The following is an 8,036-nucleotide window of genomic DNA, read 5'->3' as shown; positions in this document are numbered from 1 at the left end:
AATCCACTTTCTATGTGTGATATGAAAGGTTTCACACTTTTCTACAGTGTCTGGCCACTCTGGGAGATGCCTTCAGGCTTCCATCAGCCCAACTCCACAACACAAGGACACCATAGAAAGCAAAGCAAGCAGTGAGTCAGGCACGTGGTATGCTGCAGTAAATACACTGGCCGCAGCTCAAAACCTGGCCAAAAAATGGTCTCAGTTCCTCCCACCTTTTGCCCGTTTGAGGGACAATCCCACTTCTGCACAGGTTCTGTGCATCCAGCACATGGCTTTTCACACGTAGTTTCAGGATGAAGATTTCCAGGGATCTTCCTTTTTCTGAGAATCTCCAGCTTTGTGTTGCTGTGTCCACATCCTCCTGCCTAGGGCAAGCAGAAAATTCTTCATAATTCCCATTGGTTCTGTTACCTGTTGCGTGCTAGCTGACTCTTTGGAAACACAAAAGAAACTGCACAAAGGATGGTCTCTTGGTCTCCTATGGTCTCTGCCTTTCCAAAGGGAAGATGCATTTAGGTACAGCCCAAATTGATATGATTTTACCTACTTATGATTCTACCAACCACATCCCCCATAGATGCTCATCTCTTGGGCAGTAGATTCATCTCTTCACATGGTCATGCCTCCAGGAGTTGCCAAGGAGTAACTTGTTGATTCACCTAACAGATTCACTTATTAAACTGCCATAGGCAAGGATCATGGGTGTGGTCATAGCACTTTTAAGATCAAGAATATCTTAGAAGGAGATTTAGGAGTTCTGAATGGGTAATTAACTGAAACTAAGAACAAAACAGAGCTGAATGCCTCTTCAAATAACCTTTTCCAAATACTGTGGTGTCAGAGGAGCCCTAATTAGAAGAGAGAAGACACAAAACCCAGGTCATGGCAAATATAGTCTAAATGAGAGGACAAGTTTGTCATTTGAACCCACACAAAGTGACCTCAAGTAACCTAGGAAGACCCCAGAACCACATGCCAGTTCTGAGAGCAGCACAGAGCATACACACGACTCACATTTGTTCATCAATACTTGACATGGTTTTGCCTCAGAGCTGTGTTGGCAGCCAAGGATAATTAACAACATAATTTTCCCATTAATCTGTGACCCTCACAGCCCCTGGGTGCATGAAAGCAAAACAATGTGTTGCTGAGATCTACCCATGTCCCTCCTTTTTACAGTCACTTGTTATTTGCCAAAATCTTCAAAAGCCACCAATAAGAACAAATCAATAACAAGCCTGTAGTCACTTCCAGGAATGAAATGTGTGCCAACTCATAGGAAACTCTTAAAGGAAAGATATTGGCCTCATTGCTCAAACACACAGAAAGGCTTTATAGAGTGTGGATTGACATGCTGTAAAGTATATCAATAAACTAGCAGTTCCTTCAACATTTTACTGCTTCATTCTGTGTCAATACATCTTTTTTATGGGCCTGAGGCTGAAGGTAGACTTGATGAGTACCACCAGCTATGTACGTAGGTGGAGGGGGCTTAGCACTTTCTATTTAGAGGGCACCAACCAGGCTTACACCACACAGCCTTATAATAAGCTAGTACAACAGGGCAGCTGGGGATGTTAGAGGTCATGTACACATCAGAAAATAAACATTTTTCTGAGCTAAGGAGAGTAAATCAAGGGACTACATCCTTACCAACAACTGAGTGTAGTTCTGTGGTCATATTCAGCCATTGTGAGCTAATGTTGCAGCAAGGACCAATTCTGTTTCACTCACTGGGGTGAAATTCCAACATGGGATTAAGAAATGAAACATGGGATTAAGAAATTTGTCAAAGACCCTTGCATATCACTTCTTTGAGTCATTTCCCAGGCAGTCACTCCAGTTTTTGTGCACTGTAAACACGGTAGGAGAAATATGCAGCTGGTCAAGAGGGCAGGATGCATTTACTATAGAATTGTGACCAACACAGATGAAAACAACTGGACCTCCTTCACAGGTGAACCGCTCATCCAGAGACAGCAGAAGCTATTTCAGAGAGGCCACAGCCCTCTGTTCCCACCCAGCTCTCGTAGCTCAGCTCAAAAGCCAGTGAAAATGGGTTCTGCCAAATTTTCTCTGGGGTATGTGACCTCCAGTCTGGAGAATGGTCAGCTGGAATAGATGACTTACAAAATCATAGAATCATAGAATAACCAAGGTTAGAAAAGACCTCCAAGATCATCCAGCCCAACTGTTCATCTATCACCAATATCTTCTCACTAAACCCTGTTCCTCAGTACAACATATAAGTGTTTCTTGAACAGCTCCAGGGATGGTGACTCAACCACCTCCCTGGGCAGCCCATTCCAGTGTTTTTGATACTACCATCGGAACTTCTTGAGCTTCTCTGTTCATATCTTTATTTGCCCCATGCCAGAGCAGACATGAACAAAAAGCACATTTGCATCCACTTTTAGGCTGTTCTGCATCTTCAGAGGAAACTTCATGTAATTCAGTATCAGGTTTAAAAGTAAATTTATCTCTACGAGCTCATCACTTGCACCTGAATCATAGCACATTAATAGTTTGGCCTATTTATACAAAAGCTTGACAGGCCATTTTAAATTGTATTCAGAGCTAGACTAGAAAGATTATTTTGCAAGGCAGATTTCTGGAACCCTTATCTAGATGTAGACAAGGTCTCTCTTTAGACAGACCTCGAGTTGGACTTGATCATTCTTTTGGATCTCTTCCTACTTTGGATATTCTTTCATTTAGGCCTTGACTTTTTTTTTTAACAAATAGTTTGGGGAAATTTTTTTATTCAAAATTCTTCAGGAGGCAAAGAAAAGCTACTAAAAGTCATGTAAATACACATAAAGTTTCATAACAGCTCATATATTCATGTCACAGTACATGATACATAGACTGTAGATCCATATTATCTGGATATCTGGTCCTACATAAAAGTTGAGGTACAGAAGTGCAGAACTTCCATCAGTCCCATCAGGAGTAGAATTATCCCCAAAAGATTAACTCCTTTGATTGCATCATTAAAGTTCAAATTGTTTACATTTTTATTCCTCAAAAAGTTGAGATTTACACTGCCTGGGAGTCTACCTAATACTAACAGGCTGACTTAGAACCAGTAACATCCAAACTTTTCTTACATTAGCTCCACTGCTTTACATAAAACAACTGTTATTTTCTTTCCAAACATCCCAGCTCATTCCAGCCACAAATCTTTTAGTTCGCTTCACCCATAGAGCATGCTTGCCAAGGGACAGCAAGGACCCTTTCAGTGAGGGCAGGACTGGTAGGGCTTGAGTCAGTGATGCTGGAAATTAAAAGCAATAGCTATTTTTTCCCTTTTTTCTGTTCTGGGATAAACAAATACCCCTAATGTCAAAGGTTAGCATTTATTACATAGCTATATAGTAAATGCTTTTCACTTGTCAAACTCACTCTACCTAGCCAAGATGCAAGTGCATAAATAGCCAGCTTTGCAAGAAAGTGGTGTTCCCATAGTGGACAGCTTATGCTCACTCTTCATCTGAACACCCGACCAGCTGATGCTGGCATTGCTGCTTTGCTGCAGGGCACCTATTCCATGGCATTGCAAGGGTGGGAGCCTGTAGTTCCCTCAAGAACCCAACATTCTCCGTTAAAGATTAAACCATGGAAAATTCCAAAGAACCAGATCATCTGCTGTTTGCAAATCAGGCTGTTAGTTATAAGTTTACTTCTCTGTCCACTTGAACTAGGACCTATATGAGTTGTCCTGTTGACTAATGGAAAGTTATATGTCTTAAGGGCTCTGAAGGTTGACCACCGAGCCTTAAAACTGTTGTGCTGTGCCAGTTTATGTGAAACACTTTGGGCAGTACAGAATGTTGTTGTTGTTGTTTTATTTTTAATCTTAACTTTAACAAGAATAGAAGAGCAAGATGATGGAAGAAATGTAGCAATGATATTTGAAATGAGCATGGAATTATACACAGGACAGAGCTACCAGAAATAGCTCTGCTTAAATATATATATATATTAAATAACAGATTTTATTGGTGTTGGAAGGGTGATTTCTCAGAGCACTGTTTACAGAGACAAGCAAAGCTACAGAGGAAACATGTATTCCTACACGGGAGACCAGGCTCTCCACGATATATGTGTTTAGAAAGTGACACTCATATGTTCAATTATCAAAAATCTTTTGTAGATCTAAATGAAAAACTCCTAAAGATCTGCTCAGATTGCATGCACAGTATGTGACTTTTGTTATTTTGGGTCATGGAAGGTAAATATGCAGATCAGATGCAATCTGATACTTCATTTGGGCACTGAGAAAGAGAAAAAATCCAGGTACAAACTGCTGCGTGTTCATTTTGTAAGTACAATCCTTGATATGGTTTCACCTTTTTCCTAGGTCCAGGATGCCACCTAAATTTCCACAAAATGTGAAAGGAGGGAAAGAAAAAGCACGTAGGGTAGTGAGCACGGCCTGAGTTCCCTCCATGGTTGCATTAAACTTCCTTTCACAGAGATCTGATAAATGTAAAGCAAAGTAAGTGGAGCCTCTGAGCACAACCTTCAGATCTGGTGAAAATGCACTGAGACAAATAATCACAAATCAGCCATTATGTCTTTATGAGCCACTGTTTTCCTTACTGATACACATCAGCTCTGATACACAAAAAGCTGCTTTTGCAAAGCAAGAGGAAAAAGAGCACTTCCAGAAATCACAGAGTGAGGCATGGCGTAGGTTAGAGTACCATGGGTGCACTGTGAGAGCTCAAGTGTCATTTGAGCAGCTTTATGGACAGCATCCAAACGTTTTTACGTACAAGTTTGTTCACTGTCTGATTCAGCTCACCCAGCTTGGGAGAGGGCTGAGATCCTTCTCATCCAGCACCAGGACTCAGTTCAGTTGCTCACTCAAGACACTGAGTTGGTAACTCGAGACATTGAAGTAGCTCAAAGCCCAACTACACTGGCTAGATCTGAAGTGACTGGAGCCAGTCTTTTTCTTTGATAACCTGAAGACAACTGGTTATGCCTTGAATCTACTGTGTTCTCACATCCAGTCTGTTCATCAGATCTACCTCAAAAAGCCTATCAAAAGCCAATGGGTGAGAGTCAGATATCAGGGCAACAAAGGGAGCTCAGGTGTTACCATTACCCAATTATCTAGGACTGCCTTGGCTTTTCATTTAATTTCAGAGTTGAATATATATGGCTTTTAAGTCCCTTCAGCCAGGCATACTCTGTGTACTGGCTGATAGACCATACTCCCCAGATATCTCTGAGAGCTCTGGCCAGGATGACACAATTCTCTTTCAACTCAACACCTTCAGGATTAGAAGGTCTTCCTGAAGAATCCTTCACAGCCTTCAAAAGCTGTAGAAGACTGAAAAACTATAAAAATCCCTGCCAGGTAGGTAAATGGAGGGTTAATATTCTATCCATCTTGGAGGTTATCACCAAACTGGGACTCCTGCCCAGGAGTGATGGTTTATGGGCATAGCTCCACTATGGGGATCTCTTCAGAGTTAGTTTGTCTACCTTCTTTTGTTCAGGAAGTCCATGTGTAGTAAAAATCTATAAATAAGCTGATAGGTCTGGAGACAGAATGAAAAACAGCCACTGCAGGATTATTTAATGTATAGACAAACACATGTTCACTTGATCTGCCACGTAAACCTCAACTGTTCAAGTTTATCATTCACTGCCAAAAATGCCATTACAGCAGCTTGAGATTTCAAAGACAGTTTTATTCCTGTTTCTGACTGACCTTTGGATGGATTTTTTAACTGGGAAAAAAAAAGAAAAAAATTTATGTGCTCTGAAATGGAGCTTAGAAGGTTTAACACATTTCTAAGTATAGACATGGTGATTTATGAGGACCACTTTTTCTGGTTTTTATAAGACTCTGTCTTTCTTCAGCAATGAACAATGTATTGGTTGTGACAAGAACACCGGGATTCTTTAAGACTTTAATATTATTTATGCTGTACAGTGTGTGATCCAATGGCCAAAAAACAAGACATATTATTCAACTCTGCCATAGATGTGCTGAACAACTCACAAGCTTTCCCTTTATATGTCTCTTATTCTCTGTAGTCATGATACACCGTGGCACAAATTTATTTTCTCACTGTTTTCAAAGAGACCTGTACAACTTAGTCATTCTGGTGGTACCAGCTGATACTTACTTTTCAAAAATTCTCTGCAAGGTTTGACTACTACAGTTTCCAAGGGTTGACCAGTCCAATTGCAGTGATATAACCATATGGTTGACGCTGTTATGATTGCTGATGCTTGCATTCATTCAAACTAATCCCAGCACCTGTTCCTGAGAGATTACAAGGAATGGTTTGCATCAAGGTATTGTATAGATGGCCAAAAAAAGGACGACAGACCAGTTGTGTTAAGAGCTGGACAAGTGCATCATAGAAAGGTAATCCAAAAACCAGGAAGACTACAGGGTTAAGTGTGGTTGTGCAATGGCACAGAGCCAAGCTTCACTCTTACATGTGTCTCTAACATCCAAGTGTTCGAGCATTTGCATCACACCACCCAAGTGAATAAGTATTCATGAATTTAACAAAAAACTATCAGCATTAAAGGCAAGAAAGCTTTATGTTGGAATTCCTGGAATTTGCTTGGCCACACACAAAAAATCTGGCTCCACTCCCAGGCAGAAAGAAGTCCTGAACATAGGTATGTTTAATTTGCTGTGAATAATCCAATAGTAGAGATCCTGTTCTTAGGACCCAGTTTCTGCTGGTATTCTCCAGATCTCTCACAAGCACTTGTGTCATGCACGCCCCACACACACGTCCATGCACATGTCCACTGCACAGAGTGGGAGGAAGGATGTGCTCACCATACATCAAAAATCACAAGGTAAGTCTGAGCAGGATCTCCACAGAAGATGTGTGCTCTCCAAACTTATGAGGATCAGGTGCTTGAATCTGAATACAACAAAAAAGACATGTACAGTGTAAAATGCTGTTTTGCATGCATATATAGATACATTCAAGTGTACAATCATCTACGACTTAATGGCTCATGAAGCCTACATCTTTAGGGCCATCCTTTGTGATGATCAAAGAGATTCAAACCTGTACCTCTTGGAGGTAAGCACAGACTTTGCCTGAGCACACAAAGATGGCTGCTGTGTTCATGTGGTATTGTGCAAGGGCCCAGAGCTCCCTCACTCCTTCTGACATCCTTCCTTCCCTCTCCCTTGAACCCAGCACAAACAGCTACTGAAGCTGGGAGAAGGCAGGACTCGTACTCCCCGGTGCAAGTAATAAACAAGTCTTAGTACAGATGCAGGATTCATGCCTCCAGCATCCCCTTATCCAGATTATCTATACATAGGTTCAACTTTCTTCTGTCATTCTATCTTAAACATCCCAAACAGGCTCAAGCAGTGGGCCCAGGAAAACCCATGAATTACAACAAAACCAAAGTACAAGGTCTTGCACCTGGGTCATGGCAAATTCCACTATCAGTACAAGCTGGGGGATGTAGAGGTGTATCCTGGGCTGCATCAAAAGAAGCGTAGCCAGCAGGCCAAAGGAGGTGAACCTCTCTACTCTGAGCTAGCAAGGCCTCACCTGGAGTACTATGTCCAGATGTGGAGGGCTCAGTACAGGAGAGATGTGGACTTTCTCTCTGAGGATAAGCTGAGAGAGCTGGGACTGTTCAGCCTTTCAATCTCTGAAAGGGTCTATAAGAAGGAAGAAGAACAACTCTTCAGCAAGGTCTGCTGTGACAGGATATGGGGAAATTATTTCAATCTAAAGGAGGGAAGATTTAGATTGGATGCCAGGAAAAAGATTTTTACAATTAGGGTGATGATGCCCTGGTACTGGTTGCCCACAGAGGTGATGGAAGCTCCACCCCTGGACACATGATCCAACTGTAGGTGTCCCTATTCCTTGCAGGGGAGTTGGACTAGATGGCCTTTAATGGTGCCCTGCAACTCAAATGATTCTATGATTCTATGCCTTCATCACGAAAACTCACCTCCAGTTCATCTTCACTCCTCTCCCTTCCCCACTCCTCCCCTTCACTCTGAAGACATC

The sequence above is a fragment of the Tympanuchus pallidicinctus genome, unplaced genomic scaffold (assembly GCF_026119805.1).
Source record: "Tympanuchus pallidicinctus isolate F22 unplaced genomic scaffold, pur_lepc_1.0 scaffold5, whole genome shotgun sequence".
Classification (NCBI taxonomy): Eukaryota; Metazoa; Chordata; class Aves; order Galliformes; family Phasianidae; genus Tympanuchus; species Tympanuchus pallidicinctus.
Note: the sequence above shows the minus strand (reverse complement) of the source record.